The sequence below is a fragment of the Macrobrachium nipponense genome, chromosome 8 (assembly GCF_015104395.2).
Source record: "Macrobrachium nipponense isolate FS-2020 chromosome 8, ASM1510439v2, whole genome shotgun sequence".
In the NCBI taxonomy this organism is placed as follows: Eukaryota; Metazoa; Arthropoda; class Malacostraca; order Decapoda; family Palaemonidae; genus Macrobrachium; species Macrobrachium nipponense.
The window spans coordinates 67913290-67936904 of record NC_087203.1 but is presented as its reverse complement, the minus strand read 5'-3'; the positions used below and the strand labels follow the sequence as shown (position 1 = coordinate 67936904).

Below are 23615 nucleotides of genomic sequence, written 5' to 3'. Positions count from 1 at the left end.
ACGGTCTACTAGAACAAGTTCCTGTCGGGGTGCATGGTCTGGCCTTTGCTGATGATTATGCATAATCTGTAGTAAGTCTACAGCTGTCGAAGCTTGTCAAATGTTCCAGACTTCTATTAATGCTTTCAACATTATGGGCCAGTGCTAAAAGGTTTTTTCAAATTTTCACCAGAAAAAAACAAAGCTATATGATTTTGTCGATTTAAGAAGAGTGGAAGAGATCCCCTACGCTGTTTTTAAATGATTCAATTTTACCTTATGAAGATAGCATTAAGTGTCTAGGTGTACATTTGATAACATTAACTTTTTTACTCAACATTTGTTAATGAAGTTGTATGTAACGTGAAGCTTCATCTTAAATATTTCTTAAAGTTGTGTCTTAATTTTAAATTGGGGGGCAGATCGAATTACCCCTTTTGAGGATGTACCAGGTTTTATGCCTAAGCAAAATTGAATATGGTTGTCAAGTTTATGGTTGTGCATGCAAGACAACACTGCAGAAATTAGATGTTGTCCATAATTTGGCTTTATGTATTTGTACAGGAGCCTATAGAACTTCACCAGTAGAAAGCCTATATGTTGAGTCAGGTTTTCCCCCACTATTTATCCGTAGGGAAGGAATTAGGGATTGAGAGTCATATCAAGAGTACTTACGTCAAAGCTGACCCCAACTATTAAGTACGTTAGAGAACCAACTGATAGAGCCCCAAATAGACCTAGACTGCCAAAGCCACTTGAGTTCGACTAGCAATCTCTGCCAGTAGTTGGGATTACTCCACCCCCTGCAGTAGCTGAAATTTCGCCCTCCAAGTTTCCTCCTTGGAATAGACCATGTGCCTACGAGGATATGCCCAATTAGGGACAGCAGGAGCAACAATTCTGGTGTCAGTTGAGGGCAAGTTTCTTGGACCATGCTTCCGAACATGGTGATTCTCATCATATATATACTGATGGCTCGAAGGGTTCTGAGGGTGTTGGTTGCTCTGTAGTGACTAGTGATAATATCATTAAAAAGAAGATTCCATATAATTCCTCTGTTTTTACAGCTGAACTGCTGGCAGTTTTGACTGCTCTTAAATATAATTTTTATAGTTCTTGTACTAACAAGGGTTTTTACCATTTTTTTACAACAAAAAATCTTTGAGTGTTTTATCTTCTCTTAGAAGCCTAGTCTCTTGCCCACCCTTTAGTGGGCAAGAAGTACAAGATTGGTTTTATCTTTTAATTAATAGAAGAGGTTTTTTCTGTTAGGTTTTGTTGGGCTACGTCCCATGTTGGAATTGTTGGGAATGAGCGAGCCGACGCTGCTGCTAAGGCTGCAACTAGGCTTAAGCACATTTCCAAGATGGGCACCCCTGTTTCCAATTTTAAAAGTACCCATTCGATTTTATTGTAGAGCCACCAGTGCAGGCCCACTGGTCTACTTTAGATAATAATCTTAAAGACGATTAGGCCTTCTGTTCATCCTTGGCCGCATAGCCGGATGGATAGAAGGTCTGAGATAGTTTTAGCTAGATTACATATCGGCCACACTAAATATACTCATGGGTATCTAATGATGAGTGGAGCGGATAGGCAGGTTCCTCGCTGTTCCACCTGTCATGTGGAATTGACTGTGGTGCATATTTTGGTTGAGTGCCCTCATTTTGAAAACAAACGTAGAGCTTGTTTGCTGGCAAATAAGATTCTTGCCGATATTTTAGGTGAAGGTGCTCAGGCTGAGCAAATTATGACATTTTAAAATAATATTGGTCTTTTTTATGAATTGTAATTTTCTCTTAATTGTTTTAGGTTTCATGTTTGGTTTTTATGAATGAATGATTTGATATGTTAGATCGGTTGTGTGTATGTTTGTTTGTGCAACAGTGACTTTTTTTATTCTAAAGATATATATGCGCTGAATGGCCCCTCGACTCCGGCACTTGGCTATATGCCAAAAATTTTATAATCTGATCTGATCTTTAAGCCAGATCTCAATATGTTGACGACTTCTCTGCGTCAGGGACCTTGCCTGACATTGAGCCCTCACCTGATCCTGACATTACAGTGCACCGTGGAAATGACGGTGAGGAGATGGAGGCCCTCTTTATTCGTCAGAAGAGGTCCCTTTCTCCCTCTTCGCCTCATTCACGGTCACTCAGCCATCATAGAAAAAACAAAAGCAAAACTGAAAGGGCAAGTGAAGGCCCATCTTCTAAAAGATCTGTAACACCTAGATCTAGGGTTCAAATAGTACTGGTAAAACTGATAAGATTCCTCTCTCACCAGGACACAGATTCCTTAATTAGTAGAGAATTTTAAGATCCCTTCCTCTAAATAATGGCTCTCTTGTAGTGGAACATCTGTGGCTTTATACCTAATAGAAAGCAAGATGATATACTGTACTCAATGATTTTTAGTTTGCCTAGAAGTACAAAACAATATCTTTTAGACATTTTAAACAGTTTTTGGCTTTCAGGACCTTCACCAGAGTCTTGGAAGATATCTATTATTGTACCTGTTTTAAAACCTTTTAAAGATTCCTTCCTTCCTAAGAACTATAGGCCAATTACTCTTAACTAGTTGTGTTAGCAAGTTATATGAGAGGATGGTCAAAGCTTGACTTGTGTGGTATTTGGAGTCAAAGAATCTTTTATCTAATCGGCAGTATGGCTTTAGGAAAAATACAAGTACTTCTGACCCTTTGATGTTCCTTACTCGGGAGATACAGAATGCCTTTGCCTTGCAAATGTTCATTGACCTAGAAAAAGCCTACGACACTACCTGGCGAGGGGGTATCCTTATGCAACTTTTTGACTGGGGTATTGTGGGTAATTTGTTCTATTGTCTTTAAGATTTTTTTGTCAAGAACCATTACTCCTGAAAGTAAGAGTGGGGTCTTACATTTCTTCTTCTAACCTACCCTTAAGAAGAAGGGTTACCTCAGGGAAGCGTCCTTAGTCCAACACTTTAATGTAGCTGTCAACAGTCTACTAGAACAAGTTCCTGTCGGGGTGCATGGTCTGGCCTTTGCTGATGATTATGCAATAATATGTAGTAAGTCTACAGTTGTCGAAGCTTGTCAAAAGATCCACACTGTTATTAATGCTTCAACATCATGGGCCAGTGCTAAAAGGTTCAAATTTTCACCAGAAAAAACCAAAGCTATACAATTTTGTTGATTAAGAAGAGTGGAAGGGATCCTAATGTTGTTTTCAAATGGTTCCATGTTACTTTATGAAGATAGCATTAAGTATCTACGTGTTACATTTGATAAAAAATTAACTTTTACTCAACACGTTAATGACGTTGTGTGTAACGTGAAGCTTTGTCTTGATAATCTTAAAGTTGTGTCAAATTTTAATTTGGGGGCAGATAGAATCGCCCTTTTTGAGGATGTACCAGGTTTTATGCCTAAGCAAAATTGAATATGGTTGTCAAGCTTATGGTTGTGCGTGCAAGACAATACTGCAGAAATTAGATGTTGTCCATGATATGGCATTACGTATTTATGCCGGAGCTTATAGAACTTCACCAGTAGAAAGTCTATATGTTGAGTCAGGTTTTTCCCCACTATTTATTTGCAGGGAGGAATTAGGCTTGAGATGCATATCAAGAGTACTTACGTCAAAGCTGAACCTTAATTATAAGTACGTTAAAGAACCAGCTGATGGAGCCCCAAATAGACCTAGACTGCCAAAGCCGCTTGAAGTTTGACTAGCAAGCTCTGCCAGGGAGGTGGGATTACTACCTCCTGCAGTAGCTGAATTTTAGCCCTCAAAATTTCCTCCTTGGAATAGGCCACACTTAGAAATCTGCCCAATTAGGGACAGCAGGAGCAACAATTCAGGTGATCAGTTGAGGGCAAGTTTCTTGGACCATGCTTCCGAACATGGTGATTCTCATCATATATATACTGATGGCTTGAAGGGTTCTGATGGTGTTAGTTGCTGTGTAGTGACAAGTGATAATAGCAATAAAAAGAAGCTTCCATCTAATTCCTCTGGTTTTACAGCTGAACTGCTGGCAGTTTTGACTGCTCTTAAATATATTTTTTTTATAGTTCTTGTGCTAACAAGGTTTTTAAATTTTTTAAAACCATTTGTTTTTTAGAGACTCTTGAGTGTTTTATCCTCTCTTAGAAGCCTGGTCTCTTGCCACCCTTTAGTGCAAGAAGTACAAGATTGGTTTTATCTTTTGTTGGGTTCCGTCCCATGTTGGAATTGTCGAGAATGAGCAAGCCGACACTGCAGCAAAGGCTGCAACTAGGCTTAGGCACATTTCCAACATGGGCGTCCCTGTTTCTGATTTTAAAAGTACCATTCGATTTTATTGCAGAGACCGGTGGCAGGCCTACTGGTCTTCTTTAGATAATAGGTCTAAAAATTAAAGTCGATTAGGCGGCCTCTCCTGTTCATCTTTGGCCTCATAGCCGGATGGATAGAAAGGTCCAATGGATGTTTTGGCTAGATTGCGTATTGGCCACCACTAAATATAATCACGGGTATCTAATGATGAGTGTAGCGGATAGGCAGGTTCCTCTTTGTTCCACCTGTCATATGGTGCATATTTTGGTTGAGTGCCCTCATTTTGAAAACAAACGTAGAGCTTGTTTGCTGCAAATAAGACTCTTGCCGATATTTTAGGCGAAGGTGCTCAGGCAGAGCAAATTGTGACATTTTAAAAAAATATTAATCTTTTTTACAAATTGTAATTTTGTTCTCTTAATTGTTTTCGGTTTCTTGTTTGACTTTTATGAATGAATGAATTGTATGTTAGATTGGTTGTGTGCATGTTTGTTTGCGTGATAGTTTTTTTTTTTTTTTAGATATATATATGCGCTGAATGGACCCCTTGGCTCCGTTGGTTGGATATGTGGCAAAAATTTTATAATCTAATCTAATCTAAGAATAGAACACGACTTTGGCCTGATGGGGGCTCAGGCAGAAATAGTGTAGGGCAGAGAAGGGAAAAGCCAACCAAAAAACCCTTGGGATGATATGACATGTGTCAAGAGTAGATTTTTTTTATTAGTTTAATAACATTAAGGTTCATTAAGGCTTATTTGAACACCATCCCCAAAATAAGGAAGGTTGTCAGGGTCATCTGTATGTGGTGAGGATTTCTCCAAATAATGAATATTAAGGTTGTCCGATTTGCATGGTAGTACAACGAAAGAATATTGCCTGTAGGTGAACATTGCCTATTTGGGGTATGATGTTAGAGCACATCAGTGTCTCTGTCTTGTTGATTTACTCATGGTTATGCACCAGTTGTCAATTTCTCTTAAGTTCACTATTGATTTCAGTGTTTTTATCTACCTAAATAAAGTTACGTACTCGTATCTGAAACATCGGGTTGCCACTAAAATTGAGAGTGAGTTTGTTTGGCATACAGTTTTTACTTTCTTCTTGTAACTGTAATGTAAAAATGGGGTAAGCAGTGTAACCTCATTTTCTTGTATTTTGTTGTCTACTGACATTATTAATTTATTTTCTGATCATTTTACCTTAATGACCTTACAGCACTGTGTAACTAACCCATTCTTAGAGTAGTAGCGCTTTCATGCATTTATATTTATGTTTTGTTCATGAAACTTACCTGTCAGATATATATATAGCTGTATTTTCTGAAGTCCGACAGAATTTAAAAAACTTCCGACACACGCAGTGGTCGGCCAGGTGGTTAGTACCCATTCCCGCCGCTGGGAGGCGGGTATCAGGAACCATTCCCATTTTCTATTCATAATTTTTCTGTCGCCGGTGCTGAAAACACCTGTTTTCAGTACCTCCGTCTTAGGATTTTGGAAACTTCATTGCCGCTAAGTATCCTAATTGTCTTTTGATTTATTTACTTGGATTTGTGGCTAGGCATACGCTATCTTAAATTGATTTGAATTTGATTCATTTTTGCATAAGATATCTGAATCTAGTTAGGCTAGTTTCAGAGGGGGTGTCCTACAAGATAGGGTGTGGCTACCAAAAGCTTCGGTAGATCCGCACTTGTATGCACGAGGGGTTTGGGTCTTGCTTCTTTGTTGAGATTTGTCATGTAAGGAGTGTGAGACTTTGTCTATTCCGTAAGGAAGACGTATGAATTCGTATGCTCGTTATTTGTACGCAATTAATCAGTAAACATGTCTAATTCCGTAAAGGAAAAAGATAAGATCGTTATGTACGCAAATTAATCAGTAAACAAAGTCAGGGTAGTGAACCTGCTAACCTTCCTGTAGACTTTATTTTGCCTAACCCTATAGTATGGCCTACGGGTTATGAATATGTCTGCGAGAGGTGATCGCTCTCCTTCATTGTTGTGAAGAGTGCTACTTCTGTTATTGTTACTCCTAACCCTGTAATGTTGCCTTCGGGCCCTAAAACAGTGTCTGTAGAGGTTATTGCCCTTTTCCTCTTATACTCTTTCGTTTCGTAACTTAGAATCGAAAGTGCTTGCTTTAGAGAGCAATAGTGAAGTGGCTAAGTGCAGTGACAGTGCCCCTTGTGTAGTGGAGGGTGCGTCAGATCGGCCTTATAACGCCTCTAGGTCTAGACCTCAGTCGGACTCCCAGGACCACAGGGAGAGGGCATGTCGAAAGCCGAAGGAGGGTTACGAGGAACCCCCACCGATCTGGCGTGCCTTCGGCAGTTTCTGATGAAAATCCCCAGACTGCCAAAGTTCGTGCACGTGCACGAATCCTGAAGGATTGCTTCTCATCCTCCGAGGCGTTTCCTCCCCGCGCAAGGGTTGGAGCTCTCGGAAGGACTCGCGCCCTCGAAGAAAGCTTTAGAGAAAGAGGAACGCTTTCACGTCCTCTCTTCTCATCAAGGAGGGAACGTCAGATCCCGCCCCATAACGCCCCTATAGGCCTGGAACCTCTGTCGGACTCCCAGGGACTAGGGAGGAGGGCATGTCGAAAAGCCGAAGGAGGGTTACGGGGAACCCACATCGTATGGCTGGCGTCCCTTCGGTAGGACCTGTTGACGTGTTCCAGGCTGCGGAAGATCGTGCAACGTGCACGAATCTCGAAGGACTCGCGCCCTCTAAATAGAAGCTTTATAGAGAGGACGCTTCACGTCCCCTCACTCTCGTTATGCGTTTCAGTGAGAAGTAAGAAGGCGAACCGTCGCCTGATCACGTGTACGTCTTTCCACCGAGAAAAAATATGAAAAAGAAGGCAGTTTCTCTCGCTTGTTTTGACGCCGGTCAGGAGCGTGACGATTTTCTGCACGCTTCTTTTGATGCTCGGCTTGAACGGGACGCTCGGATGGACGCCAGGCGCGCGCCAGTGGACGCCGAGCGCGCGCCAGCGCACACCAGGTTTGTCTCCTGGCTGAACGTTTCTGTTGAACTCTTCAGACTTCAAGCTCTTGTTTAAGATTTGAGCTTCAAGAAGGTGGAAGTAAAAGGCAGTGCTTCGGAGAAGCTTAAAGTGAACAGACAACTTCGTCTTCGAAACCCAGCAAGACCTCGGGTTTCGTGAATTCAAGAGGTCTCTGTCAATATATATTGCTTTTCGCAAAGGTGGATGAAGTTAAGGAAAGCTCAAGGGAAGATCTCGTTTTCTCTACCGCAGTCAAGAACTTTGCGATAAAGGTCAGTTACGGGCTTTATGTAAACCGGCCTCGACGGTCGCGGCGACCGTTTCAGTAAGGATTCTTGCAAAGACCATCAAAGGCCATTCAATCAAAAGGACCGCTTTTCAGGAAAGCGCAAGACAGGACTTTCCTTTGCCACCTTTGCCATACTGCCAAATAAATTTTAAGCTTTAGCAGGCATTAGTTGTGATACGGGAGAGGAAGCTGGTTGGAGAGTTTTCTTCCTCTTCCCAGGATAATTTTGCAAGCTTTTTAGCCCATCTGAAAGGGTTTTTCAGATGATTAGATTTTGTTAGTTTTCTAGTCGGGACTACGCTGCCGAATTGAACATCGTCGTTCTACCTGCCGTAAGCCCTGTCTCTTAACAGGATTCTTGCCCCTTTCTCGTTTGAGACGGGAATCGGAAAAATAAAATGCTCGACTTCCTGGATTACGTTTTGTCAATTCAGTGACTTTCCCCCATTGACAATATACTATCGTTTTGTCAGTAAGTGTGTATCCCCTCATTGACAAAATATCTCTTTGTCCCGTTAATGGGTTATTCTCATTGACAAACACTCTTTAACTTGATATTGCGTAAGCGAATAAGCTCTTATTGACAAGATTCGGAAGAGCTCTCATTCGTTCCATTCGCAGACCTCGTAAACAAGAAATAGACTTGTAGGACATACGTCAATGAACGCTTATGTCCAATAACATAAGAAGCTGGAGCTGTCTGCTTCGATTCTCTAAGTTTTTGTTCATGAAACTTGCCTGTCAGATATATGTAGCTGTATTTCCGAATTCAGCATTATATATGTCTGCCAGGTAAGTATGAACAAACTTTATTGTGATATAATAAAATATTTTGCCTTGCGTTATTTTTCTACTGGTTGGTTCAAGTCATACACGCTTGCTGTAGTTACCTCTTCGGATGGCAACCGAGAGGTCTATTGTCCATTATTTTAAGGACATTTAATCGTTACTTACGCCCTGCAGCCTTCCAGGAGTTTCCGATTTATCTTTTACCGTTCTTGTATGGTAGTGTTCTGACGACACAAAACGCTCTATATATTTAGCGTTTTCTGTTTCGCTTAAATATACCAGCTTGAGAGTCTCTTTTTGCTCAAAAAATAACGGACCTATTTCTTCGTAGAATAGGGTAGATGGCAACCCAGACATAAAGTTAAGAGACGACGTTCGTAAGCTGCTGGCTGCTGCTGTGTCTGACTGTCCAAGTTCCAAACCAACCGAGCCAGTTAACAGATTCGGTTTGCGCTGTCATGCGCAGTAGGTTACGTCTCTCTCTCCTGCGGGATTGACTGACTAACCGTATCTCTGTGCTGGCGGTTACGTCTCTCCTGCGGGATTGACTGACTAACTGTATCTCTGTCCTACAATCACGGACTTTAGCCTAAGATTGAGGGGATTTCTTACGTGAATGAATAAACGTTGCATTCGTTTTGCCTTACTATGTTCAACAGAGTTATCTCAATCCTTTCGGTGCTGCGTTACTGCACGGTATAGAACTACGAGTCTACCGCAACATTGCACTTTTATATGCTCTCCTGCTTAGGCAAAGCGCAGCCTTATAGGGAAGTAAAGCATATCCTCGGCCGGAGGGAATCGGATGAGCTTGCTGGGGACCATTTCCTTCCTGAAGAAGTTTGTTTCCCCGAATAGACTGCAATTCAGACCACAGTTTTTCCTACCGGGAAACTGAAATATTATTCTAGATCTAGGAATTATTCTGAACATCTCGCAGTGCGTCATGATAGAAAGAAGGTGCCGGACATCTGGATAGTGTTTCAGATGTCCTGGATCTTAATCTGAAAGAAGTAAATGCAATTCGGTTGTCCCCTCCAGTCCTCGAAAACGAGTTTTTGGAAGCAGTGGTCCACATCAACTCTGATATTCCACAGCTCTCTCATATCTTAAGAAGTATCTTCTCTCGGTCCCTGCTCGAGTATACGAGAAAGAGCCTATTATAACAACAGGCGTAGAATGTAACGATCCTCTAGAGGTTCGTTACAGGATTGCAAAAAGTCCGTACGAAATCGTCTCTGATCGACGACAGCAACTTTTGACTTCCGAGTGGAATCTTTCTTTAGAAGTATGTTTTGAGAGTTGTGGAGACTTTGGGACGCCCTTTCATTCTTCTCTTCGTATGTTTGAGGACGAAGAGGCTTCTTCTTCTCTGCTCCCTTTTTCTCGATCCGGGATCGGTACCATTAAACGCCATCCTATGATATTAAACGGGGATGGATGTTTAGTTTCTCTTTTCCCCTTTTTCAATCGCTTAGGAAATGTAATGAGGATTATGACGTCACAGGGAAGCGACAATGACGCTGATCGCCCATGTTGGCCTTCAGGATCCTGGATTCACAGAGGCCACATCCTTCCTAGTTCACTTTCCAAGGACCTTTTCCGAGAGAGTCGGTCTACTTCTAACTCGGAAGGTCCTATAACCTCTCCGCTCTGAGCTGACAACGTTCAGACTATCGAGATGTTGACAGGAATAAGATTACCGTCTTCCATTTCCGTCTGAAGAATGGGATAAGCTGGCAGTCACAACTATTAAAGAATATGCAAATATGTTGTTGACGGCTTTTGGGCTCAGAGATTTGCGTCTGTCAAACAACAAAGCCCTTCACGATCTTTGAGTTTCTGTGGAATCTCGAAACTCGCTCACCATCTACTTTTTGTCTCACCTGTTTTCTCGGAGTCAGACACTCGTTTGCGAGATCAGGCGACATATAGTAGCCCTGAGTTTCTTGTTGACGAAGTCGGTTGCGTTTATACACCCCCGATGATCGTGTAACATGAGACCAGGTTGGACTGTCAGGCATTCTTCCTTCGGGACTGAATCGCCTTTTTGCTCCTTGCTCCTTTCTCCTGGCACCAGAAGCTCGAGTCAGGAGTTGATTTGCTGACGACGTTGGGTTGCGTTGATACACCCCCCAAGGTTTGCTTAGATTGAATCGCCCAGGCAGTCCAGACACTCATCCTTCAGCGAAGAATAGTGCATTATGGTCTTCAGGGTACAGCCTTGCTGTCCTTGATTCGTCTGACTGGTCAACTGGTCGGTCACCTGACTTTAGTACAAACGGACTGACTGTGCATGTCCAGCCATCGAAGCTTTCAATATGGAACTTAGACGTAGTCTGAAGTTCTTGATGTCAAAGCATTCGAACCTCTCCTACCTGTTAACTTCTTGCATGTGATCAGGAAGGCCTTCTTCTAACCACCCTAGATACGACAAAGAGGGTTAGTGAGATTTTAAGCCATCGTCACAAGTTTGGCTTTGGAGAACACAAGGCGGTGTGCTCTCTAAGCCTTTCGTTGTGGCCTAAGAATGGAAACCCGTTTTTGTCCTTGGGCCAGGAGCTTGGAAGCGAAGGATGGCACAAGTTAGTGGGCAGGAGCCAGAGAGAGTCCTGTGCCCTGTCAGGTCTCTCAAGTTTTATCTACATAAAGCTCAAGAAAGTCGAAGTCATTCGGGCAATCTGCAGTGTTTCCGAAAAAGACCAGACTTGCCCCATATCGAAGAACACACCCTGGCTTTAGTGTTTAAGGAGTTCATTTCAAAATGCTCCTTCATTGTGTTTGCACAAAGATTTGAAATCTTTTATCTGAATGCTCACGAGGAGGGAGCGGCCTCGGAAGCATTTCAACAGAGCATGGCACTCAGCAACATCCTGAGTACCATGTTTTAGCGAAGCAACTCTGTGTTCACTTCACTCCCTGCGAGATGTGAAGATGGCATATGAGATCTGCTGCTCGCTAGGGCCATACGTGTCTGCAGACACAATCTTGGGGGCAAGAAGTACCACTCATCCTATCCTGTAGAAAATGGTTAGGAAGAGCTCTTAATTTAGTTGTTGAGACGCCGACAACGGCGACTTCTTAACTCTTAAGCCTTAGTTAACACACCTTAACTTTGGCTAGGTTGGTCAGGTGGTGTATTATATATATATTTATATATATATATATTTATTTTACTTCTTAGCCCTCATGGTATGGTCAATATGGTCTAGTCACATTGTGGTCACGCCCCCGTTGACAGATCATCTGGAGTGCACCAGCTTTATAGGTCTCTACCTCGCTGGCAACTCTAGTAAAGCAGAAGCAGACTTGGGTGACAGTAATCACGAAGTCCGCTATGCTAACAGGTGGAACCAAGATGTAAATCATCTGCATGCATTTGTTTCCCAAAATCCTTCTATTCTGTCCCTTCCCACCTCCAACGGTGGGATTCAGCTATATATATATCTGACAGGTAAGTTTCATGAACAAAATGATATGTTATGATACAATAAAGTTTGTTCATACTTACCTGGCAGTTATATAAATCAATACAACCCACCACCCACCTCCCCTCCAGTGGGGAACAGTGGTAAAATAAAAATTATGAATAGAAAATGGGAATGGTTCCTGATACCCGCCTCCCAGCGGCGGGAATGGGTACTAACCACCTGGCCGACCACTGCGTGTGTCGGAAGTTTTTAAAATTCTGTCGGACTTCAGAAAATACAGCTATATATATATCTGCCAGGTAAGTATGAACAAACTTTATTGTATCATAACAATATCATATTTTCCATTTACTGTTTTGGCTAATTTTAAAACTTTAGAACTTAAGAATATCCCAGATCTCTCAAGTTTTTGAAATCCCAATGGCTTTAAGGAATAAAGGAATAAACATGTTTTGGATTAGGGGGCGTGTTGCTATAGATGCTTGGTTGACACTGCAGCGACTTTGAGGATTTCCTGTGCATTGTAATTCTTTTCAATGACATTCATTGCACTATGTTGCAGGGTAAAAAATTTAGCTCAAAGAATGTAGCAAAATAATTCGGAGGTCAGAGATTGGCATAGCATAATTGTATAGGTAAGGGAATGCTCTTTTGATGATTACCACCCTTGCATGTCCATCCTTAAGAAGAACTTAATGAACACACGTGGCTGGTTTTTATAAATAGTGTAACTTCTTGCATGGTGTATGGCTCAATCAGTTATTGAAGAAATTTAACTGAAGTGGGCAAGTTAATGTATTCAGGAAACACTCTTATTTCATATGCAAGAGAAGCTTAAACCGAATACTGTACTAGACAAGTATTTGAAGGTTATATTCCAAGTCTCTCTAGGGCAGCAGATGAAACAGCACTTGATACCTATATTAAACTTAATTTCTATATTTGAGTTCCGAGGATGGAAATTGGATACGTACATATACACTGTATGTAAATGTGAAATTGAGATTTAAAATAATACATAGGATAGTTTGTATAGAGGTCCTCTGAAAAAAAAAGTTTTAATTTCTTTTTGAGAAGTAGACCCAAAAAGACAGTGCTTGATCACCACCATCCAGCAAACTGTTGCCCTACACCATCAACATATGTTGTCCATCTTGGTTATGTTAATCTGAAATAGGATTTGTACTTTGTCATTTCAAAAGTTATTCCAGTAAGGGATAGCAACATACTTTAATTTCCTTAGATTTTACAGAAGTAGTATTTATTTTGGAGAATAATTTTCTTAAATTTCTTTGAAAACCAAAAATTTTTGTTGAATGATGGTATTGTTTGCATTGGGGTTTCTTCAAAAAATAATAATTCAGATTTTTGTATTAGTTTTAAGAATATTCATTTTTACATTCCCTGGCTTGTTCATGAGTTGTTTGATCATGCACAGTGTACAATTCAAATAGTTTTTCCACCTGCACTCTTAACACTTGATGCTTTCAGACTTTTAGTGGCCAGCAAAGTAGTCTCTAATGGTTTTGCTTGTCATGCCAAATTTGAATATACCGTATTGCCCAGTGATTGTAATGTAATATCTTAAGTTCAGCACACAAATTATTTAGGGTGTAGGTTTGTAAGTTTCTTTACTTCTTGGGTGCCCTTATGATATTTTCTCAATATGTACTGGTATATTGCACCTGGCTGGCTTTGTGAGGTTTTGCATACTTTGCTTTGTATGTAGTAAATGTTTTATTTTTACCCTTACCTGTTTGGGTTTTATTTGAATTTGTGATAAAATACGTACTTGATAGTACAGTGATTTCCCAATTTATTTTTTTATATGTAGTTTAGGACTGAAGTACGTACTATTCAAAACCACGAATTATGGCAAAATCTAAAGTTTGTCTTGGATGAAATTAAAATTACAATGTTCCTCATCAGTTTTTATAGATTTATTTAGCAAATTCATTTGAGCATAATAGGGTGAGGCTAATTTGTCATCAGGATCATAGTCATCATAATCATCAGGTGATGAAGGGGGCTAATTTCATGCATTGGTTCAGAGTTGAGTTACAAATTGTTGAAGTTTGGCAGTTCAGAAAGTTATGGTTTGTCTTTTAAGGCACTTTCCATTTTTTAAGGCATAGGGCATAAAGAAAGAAAGAAAAAAAATGCGGCAAGTACTAACATTGATGTAGTTTTCAGGTCTTGCTGGTCTGAGAGTTAGCATGCATTGGATTCATTTTTAGGTATTCCTATCTACTCAACAGGCAATGCTGCCAGTTGAATCATGTTGCATAATATATGCATAATACATTCGGTAAGGAAGAAACCATTGCTAGTTCATGAAGTACATGTAAGTAAGGATTCTATATCCTGCATCAAGGTGTCATAGGAAGAGTTTTGGTGGTGTTTTTTTTTTTTTTCTTTTTTTTTTGTCGGTCACATAGTCGCCAAAACTAATGCGACATCCAGGTTAGGACATTCTATTCTTGGTAAGAAGAGATTCTGTTGGAACTTGGGATTTTCTGTTTTTATTTAGTGTTCATACGTGATGACCCCTCTTATTTGACTTGTGCATATTGCTTGCTGGACAACATTTAGTCAAGAGATGGACTTATTCTTGAAAGAACAGTATTGTCTTTTTCTGGTAGGCTGCTTCTATGAGGAAGCCAGTAATAGCAACTCCGTTCTCTGTCTCTTAGTTTCTTCTCTTGTCTCTTTTTGCCATTCAGGTTGAAGCTGGCAAAAGTCCATGCTAGATGGGGTTCAGTGCAACATTGTGTGCAAGTAAAACCAAATGGTCCATACTTGTCACATGTTTTCAATGAACAGCTGACATGGGCATTCAGTTCTTCAGAGGAAGATTTGTGTTAACATGCTTTGCATAAACTTTTGGTTAAGTTAATGTTTCTTTAAGACAATGTTTTATAGCATGTTTGGATGTTTGGGAAAATAATTCAGCCCCAAACAAGATTTGTTATTTTTATAGATATTAAATTACGTGCTGGCATACTGAATTTAATGTATGCATGTAGTAGTACTATTACATAACTTTCCATACATTTGATTTGTTGGATTCTTGAACTCAAAATCGTTTAGTTATTTGTTGGATTCTTGAACTCAAAATCGTTTAGTTATTTGTTGGACCAAGAGACCACCATAGGTCACCATTAAATGAAGTTCAGTCAAGATATAAATTGTGGCACCATTGAGGTGATTGAAATTGGCATTATCACTTCTAAGGGACTGACTATACAGCAGGGATAGGGACAAGATCTTCAGAAGGAGAAGGGAACAATCCAAAGACCCAGGAACCTTGGTCAAGTGTAGAGAGAGAAACCTAATAGACTTAGCGTGTCAGGCTTAGACTGCAGGCATTTCCCTTCACCCAAAGGAATAGATGAGGCTCTGATTTGGAAGAACACTGCCAGTTCTCATGGCTGCATTAAAGGAAACATTTTGGAAAGTTACACATCTAACGGTTGAAAGGTGACGTAGATATATCTGACATATATGTGCAGTTAAGATGCTATTGAACTTCAGTAACCTCTGTTATCAGTCAACATCAGTAAGTTAATGCTGAAGGTTAGGGGAAAAATCTATACATATAAACTACTACATCCTGTTAACCCTTTAAAACCAAAGGGGTATAATAAAATTCTTCTCCCGTATGCTGGGGGGTCTCGGAGTGAGCGCCGAAGCAGGAAAAATATTTTTTTCAAAAAATCACAGTGCACTTTGTTTTCAAGATTGAGAGTTCATTTTTGGCTCCTTTTTTTGTCATTGCCTGAAGTTTAGTATGCAACCATCAGATATAAAAAAAATCATTATCATATATAAATAATGCGATATATGATAGCGCGAAAACAAAATTTCATATATTAATTGTATTCAAATCGCGCTATGAGCAAAACGGTTAAAGCTAACGAGTTAATTTTTTTCCTTTGTATTGTACACTAAATTGCAATCATTTTGGTATATAACACATTGTAAAACGATCAAAGCAACACAGAGAAAATCTTATCACAAAATGATGCATGAATTCGTAACGCGCGGACGTAAAAAAAGTTTTTTTTCATAAATTCACCATAAATCGAAATATTGTTCTAGAGACTTCCAATTTGTTTCAAAATTAAGATAAATGATTGAATATTACTATACTGTAAGAGTTTTAGCTTATAATTACAGTTTTCGACCATTTCAGACGAGTTAAAGTTGACCAAATGTCGAATTTTTTATCATATATTTTTTTATATGCAAATATTTCGAAACTGATAAAAGCTACAACCATAGGTTGCTTTTTTTGTATTCTACATGAAATTGCGCACATTTTCATATATAAAACTCTATGAAACGCCTAATATGAAACGGAGCAAATATTATGAGAATGCATCGAACGCATTTCGGAGATTTGCGGCGGAAAATCCGCACGCGAAGGGAAGGAAAGATTTTTTTTAAAATTCGCCATAAATCTAAATATTGTGCTAGAGACTGAATTTGTTTCAAAATGAAGATAAATGACTGAATATTACTAGACTGTAAGAGTTTTAGCTTATGTAATTGTTAATTTAAAATGGTGCAAACATTACGACAATTGGACAAAAAAATTTTTATGATTTTTTTCGGAAGTTACCGCACGGACGTAAGGAAATTTTTTTTTTTTTCATAAATTCACCATAAATCAAAATTTTGTGCTAGAGACTTCCAATTTGTTGCAAAATAAAGGTAAATGATTGGATATTACTAGAATATAAGAGTTTTAGCTTACAATTGCATTTTTTGACCATTTCGGTAGAGTCAAAGTTGACCGAAGGTTGAAAATTTGGCACCTATCGTTATTTATATGAAAATATTTCAAAACTGATAAAAGCTACAATCATGAGTATTTATTATTGTATTCTACATGAAATTGTGCACATTTTCATGTATAATACTCAATGTAGCGGCTAATATAAAATGGTGCAAAAATTAAGTCAAAGTGACTAAATAATTTCTGAGATGTGTCGCTGATGTTTGTTAGTGTGATAGGAAAGAAATTCGCGCTTGTGCGCCCGGGTAACGATTTTAAACAAAACAACGCCTTGATCCGTGAGCTCCCAGCATCCCCCAAGGCGTGTGATTCAAAAGTTTTTGCCTGGTAGGCCTATAACTATTTTTCCGCAAATTTAAAAAAAAAACTTTTTATATCGACGTACCATACTTCCAATTGGCACCCAACAGACAATTTATGTCGACGTATAATACGTCCAATCGGCGTTTAAGGGTTAAGGTATCTGATCTTTTCTGTCTTCATCTAACAAACTGCAGGTTGTACTGGGAGCAAAGGAATTCTTGGAGATGATCTCCAAGGTTTCTACAGCAGTGGATGCCTTTTTCCACTATAATGCATAGTCAAAAGTCCCATAGTGGGTTGTATACAATATTTAGACAAATTCAATACCAACTGAAGTATTCCCTCCTTTGTTGGCCTATTCATTAGCTGCCATCATTCTACTGATTGCCTTAGGGTGCTTGGATGGCATTATTCGACAGAGGCCAAGAGAGACTTTATCACAATTAGATCAGTGACCTTAATGTACCATTTGGATACAACCTTAAACTTCAGCTAATGGTATTGAGAAGCATTGCCAAAATAGTAGTGGTAAAGTTGAACAAGTAAGGCATTATGGAGTGACCTCTTACATTTGTGAGCTCCTACACATCTACTGGGTTTTTGTGGACTGTGGGCCCAACAGTTTAAAATATCTTTAGCTAGAGGGAGAAAGCATGTAAAAAAAGGAAATGACAGTAGCAGCATTGTCTAGTGGGTGGTTGTCTTCAGGCTACCTGGAGATATTTTATTATCTGCATGTCCTTTGTCTCTAACCATTCCTGGTTGACTGCAAGCTTACAGGCCCAATTCAGTACTTAGATAAGGTAGCAAATGTGTTGCAGAAGGCAGCCATTGAGGACATTCAAGATAACTGGCCATGTTTCAAAAGTAGAATTTTCCATGGTACTGTGCATAAAGAAGTTTGGTTACCAGTGATCCCTCAGACTCCTCCAACTGTCACTTATCATAATGAAAATGGCCAAGTCAGGAAGGAAGTATGGTATATACAAAATAGTCTTATTGGAATTTAAGGATTCACATCTCCAGTTTTTTTTTAATTAATCCACCATCCAAGAGATATTGGGATTAGTATGAAAGGTGAACTATGGATAAGTGGCTTATATTTATGCTGTCCATGATGAAAAATTTGCTTGAGCTACAACTCAACAGTGTGATAGCCATCAAACTTATTGGGAGCAAGTCCAAGCTTTACACTTCCCAACCCAGCTGGCCTCATGAGTCCTTTCCAGTTAAATCAGTATTGATTGATAGAGGTGAGCAACCCTTATCTTTGCATCATAATCTTGACAAATCTTATTTCTTATGAATAATTACCATCTCATTGCTAGGTGTCAGAGTGAATGATATGCATATATAAAATGAGAGGTTTCTACTTGTGGAACATATTGCTCTGAAATTTGTATTTTAGTGTAGTAATTTCCTTTCTTAAGTGAACTGAAGCTTAAGTGAACTGAAGGTCTTGATTATTACAGGTGCCGATTGGACGTATGGTACGTCGACGAAAAAAAGTTTTTTAAAAATTCGCGGAAAAATAGTTATAAGCCTACTAGGCAAAAACTTTTGAATCACGCGCCTTGGGGGATACTGGGAGCTCACGGATCAAGGCGTTGTTTTGTTTACAATTGTTACCCAGGCGCGCAAGCGCGAATTTCTTACTTCTCGCACTAAAAAGCATCAGCAACACATCTTAGAAATTATTTTGTCACTTTGACATAATTTTTGCACCATTTTATATTAGCCGTTACATGGAGCATTATATATGAAAATGTGCGCAATTTCATGTAAAATACAACAAAAAACAGCTCATGGTTGTAGCTTTTATCAGTTTTGAAATATTTTCATATAAATAACATAAGTGCCAAATTTTCAACCTTCGGTCAACTTTGACTTTACCGAAAAGGTAAAAAAACGCAATTGTAAGCTAAAACTCTTATATTCTAGTAATATTCAATCATTTACCTTCATTTTGCAACAAATTGGAAGTCTCTAGCACAATGTTTCGATTTATGGTGAATTTATGAAAAAAACTTTTTCCTCACGTCCGTGCGGTAACTTCCGAAAAATCAGAAATTTTTTCGTCCGATTGTCGTAATGTTTGCACCATTTTAAATTAGCCGTTACATGGAGTTTTATATATGGAAATGTGCGCAATTTCATGTAGAATACTACTAAAAAACCCATGGTTGTAGCTTTTATCAGTTTTGAAATATTTTCATATAAATAACAATGTGCCAAAATATCAACCTTCGGTCAACTTTTGACTCGACCGAAATGGTAAAAAAAACACAATTGTAGGCTAAAACTCTTCTATTCTAGTAATATTCAATCATTTACCTTTATTTTGCAACAAATTGGAAGTCTCTAGCACAATATTTCGATTTATGGTGAATTTATGAATAAAAAAACATTTTCCTTACGTCCGCGCGGTAACTTCCGAAAAAAATAAGAAATTTTTTCGTGCGATTGTCGTAATGTTTGCACCATTTTAAATTAGCCATTACATAAAGTTTTATATATGAAAATGTGTGGAATTTCATGTAGAATACAACCAAAAACAACCCATGGTTGTAGCTTTTATCAGTTTTGAAATGTTTTCATATAAATAACGATAAGTGCCAAAATTTCAACCTTCGGTCAACTTTGACTCGACCGAAATGGTCGAAAAACGCAATTGTAAGCTAAAACTATTACATTCTAGTAATATTCAATCATTTACCTTTATTTTCAACAAATTGGAAGTCTCTAGCACAATATTTCGATTTATGATGAATTTATGAAATAAACTTTTTCCTTACGTTGGCGCGGTTTCCGAAAAAATCATAAATTTTTTCGTGCGATTGTCGTAATGTTTGCACCATTTTAAATTAGCCGTTACATAAAGTTTTATATATGAAAATGTGCGCAATTTCCTGTAGAATACAACAAAAAGCAACCTATGGTTGTAGCTTCTATCAGTTTTGAAATATTTTCATATAAATAACGATAAATAGAAAAACTTCTTCCTTTGGTCAACTTTAACTCGACCGAAATGGTTGAAAACTGCAATTGTAAGCTACAACACTTACAGTATAGTAATATTCAATTGATTACCTTCATTTTGCAACAAACGGGAAGTCTCTAGCACAGTATTTCGATTTATGGTGAATTTTTGAAAACTGCTTTTTTATGCATCTGCGCGTTACAAATTCATGCATCATTTTGTGATAATATTTTCTCTGTGTTGCCTTGATCGTTTTACATTGTGTTATATACCAAAATGATTGCAATTTAGTGTACAATACAATGAAAAAAATTAACTCTTTAGCTTTAACCGTTTTGCTCACAGCGCGATTTGAATACAATGATATATGAAATTTAGTTTTCGCGCTATCATATATCCCATTATTTATATATGATATTGATATTTTTTTTCATTTCTGATGGTTGCATACTAAACTTCATGCAATGACAAAAAAAAGAAGCCAAAAATGAACTCTTAATCTTGAAAACTAAGCGTGCTGTGATTTTTAAAAAAAACACTTTTTTTCCGCTTCGGCGCTCACTTCCAGACCCCACTGGCATACGGGAGACGATTTTTATTATACCCCTTCGGCGTTAAAGGGTTAAGAGAGAGTTGAGAAGTTTTGCCTTGTTTACTTAACAGCATATGGTTTGGCTAATTATTTTTTTTTAGTGTGATGAAATATATTGCATGCACAATGCATCAGATGCTTCATGTAAGTGTATACCATTGTCTTATGCATTCATGATCCAAGACTATAAAGCATTAAGAGTAAAAATCTAAGATTTGCACTGTACTAGTACCGGTTTCTAACTATGCTATATTAGTCAAAATATTTTTATTGATGTGTTTGCTCTTTCCATAACATATAAAGATACGTTTTTTTTCTTTCTTTCAAGGTGTTTAACATTACAGTACTTTAGTTTGTCATTTAAACAGTTCAAGCTTTTATTTATATTTTATATATTTTCCCAATTTTATTGATGCATTAGATTTTATTTAAATATATATAGTGAAAGCCTTTTTTTAAGGTGCATATTTAGGTAAGCTTTTCTTTTGTATATTTAAAAGTCTTAAACTAACAGCTCTCGTGTATACAATAATTTGCTTTCTTGCTTTTCTATTGAAATTTAATATCTAACATTTTATGTACTTAAATATTGTTTCAGTACTATACTTAATTTTCTTATTTTTTCTCTGGCTTAGATTTATATTTAGAATTATTTATTTAACATAGCCAACTAACTAAGCCCTATTTTGCCAGGCCCCAAGTTCCCACGCAGCAAATACAGTCATCAACAATTGTGATATGGCCCCAGATGAGGTGTAAATACCAAAGGAGGCCAAACCTGAGCCCCAGTAAGACAAGTTGTTGTTGATGTCTGTTGTGTTTGCGTACACACACACACATGCACCGTGTTGCGTCCTGTGCTTCACGTCAATCGGGGGTACCACAAGAAGAGTCACTGTTGCTGAAGCTGTTTCCAGTAGTCCATGCAGTTACTCATTATCCAGATCTTTATGATGAATAGTGGACTTGATTCTTGCAGTGTTCTGTGAAGTGAAGATTGATTGTGATGTTTATATAGTCCTTACAAAACCAATAAGTCAGGAAACTAATTTGTACTGTATTTGTAAATATTGTCAGGGGCTCCCTTTCAAGAGTCCTTCCATCGCTCACTAGTGACTACCAGCTGACTCAACCCAGTCATAGTCGTGTGTATAGTAATTAATGTACAGGCCAGCTACTAGTTGTAAATGTTTGTTCTTTTACTCTACTGGTGGGAAAACACAAAGTAGAATGAGGTTTATGTGCCTTGTCAAGTTCATCATTGCTTTTAGGATGCATGGGACCTTCCTTACCATTTACCGTAATACATTGAACAGTAGTAACTTAACCCTCTGTAAACAATTTGTTGCATCCTTCATCCCAAACCTTAATATACTTTATTTGGTTGAGACAAATCAGATTCGTACTTCATTCCTTGTTCAAAACTTTAGGAAACCATTGGTGTTTGGAAAACACTTGTACAAAACATTGTATGCCTGTAATTGGTTATTTTAATGATACAAAGGTTCCTTGAAAAGTAGATAGAATATTTATATGCCCAGTTGTTCAGAATAACAACCTACAAAACTGAGATGTACAGGCAAGGGTGAAGTCTATGGCTGCTTTATTGATTTTTTTCTTTGGCTCGGTGTAGTTCCTATGCAGCAGAATGTCTGCTTGTTATTAACACCCATAAGAGGTTGATTATAGCTTTATCCTCACATAATTGTTAGGTTGATGCCTTCATCAGGTCGTTTCTTATAGATTGTAGCTGTAACGTCCTTTTGGCCCACTCATTGAATTTTATAGTGTTGTACAGAAATGTAGTTGCAAAAAATTGAAAACCAAAGAGGCCTAGTGGCCAATTGGGGTTAAGACTTGGATCTCATGTATTCTAACTTCTTATTCTAAATTAGGGCCTGATTTTTTTTACTTTGTAAATGGGTATGATTTGATGCCTATGAATATTTGGTGATTTCATCTTATTTATTAATACTTATTATGTTAAACTAATGTTGCCCTGCAAACTTGGAAATATAAGTCATAGACACAGTGGACTTTGCAACCAATCCCACATCGGAGATATCTTCTCCGATGGCTGTGTCATTACCACTTATTAAATATGGTGCTATTTATGAAAATCTTATTCTTGAAGAATTAGAAGTTTGAGAGTTCTTCAGGTTTTATTCATGTTGTAATTTATAACTAAATTCCATGTCTCTGACTGTTGTCTTGTGTATTATTATGTTCCTTCTGAGTTTTCCGTTACATTGGTCAGGTACCACTTGCAACACCTTCAGGAAGTGGCTTGTAGTACAAGTGGTTAGGGTTAGTGAAGTATCTAGTTGTTTTGTAGACCTATTCTATTAATAATGTTCAAGGTAATTAGTTTTAAATCAAAGTTTACATAACCCATATTAGAGAATAATATTTTGTCAAAATCAATGGTAATTAACAGAATTTTCTTGTATTGATAATTGAAAATTCTTGTTGGATAATTTTCTAGCACATGGCTTCATTTACCTTTCACCATAACCATAGTTAAAAGGGTTCTCAACTGACTTTGCTTTAGCCTTCGGAATAATGAAAATATTTTCTACCTATTTGGACAAGGAATTGCCTTTTTACTCTTCATTAAATAATGGAGAAAATTTATGCGAATTGTCTTCTCTGTTTTTAAACCAAAGCTTTTGTCAAATTTTAAAACCCATTTTATCAAAGATTAATTGAATAGGCATTGTTATTGCTTACTCAAATTAGTGACCTTTACTAATGTCTGTTAGTAAGAAGGAGTGGGGCTAGGAATGACCATTAGCCATGCTTACGATGTGATTTTGTGAAAGTAATCATCTTAGGAGTCTGTTAACCCTTAAACGCCGAAGCGGTAAAAATAAAAAACTCCCCCGAATGCCGGAGCCGGTTTTGAGTGAGCGCGGAAGCGGAAAAATAATTTTTAAAAAAAATCACAGCGCGCTTAGTTTTGAAGATTAAGAGTTCAGTTTTGGCTCCTTTTTTTTTCATTGCCTGAAGTTTAGTATGCAATCATCAGAAATGAAAAATAATATCATTATCATATGTAAATAATGTGATATATGGTAGCGAAAAAAAAAAAAATCATACATAATTGTATTAAAATCACGCTGTGCAAAAAAAC

The 23615-nt window shown here is 38.1% G+C and overlaps 1 long non-coding RNA gene across 2 annotated transcripts in view; it reads left to right on the top strand.

Moving 5' to 3' along the window:
* Positions 1 to 22798, top strand: part of LOC135222820 (uncharacterized) — a 358301-nt gene extending 335503 nt beyond the window's left edge. Inside the window, exon 4 of one of the 2 annotated variants that reach the window (XR_010316354.1) lies at positions 21176 to 22798. This is a non-coding gene — a long non-coding RNA (uncharacterized LOC135222820). The remainder of the gene's footprint in view (positions 1 to 21175) is intronic. The other variant, XR_010316353.1, reaches the window with a different exon arrangement.
* The last annotated feature ends 817 nt before the right edge of the window (positions 22799 to 23615 follow it).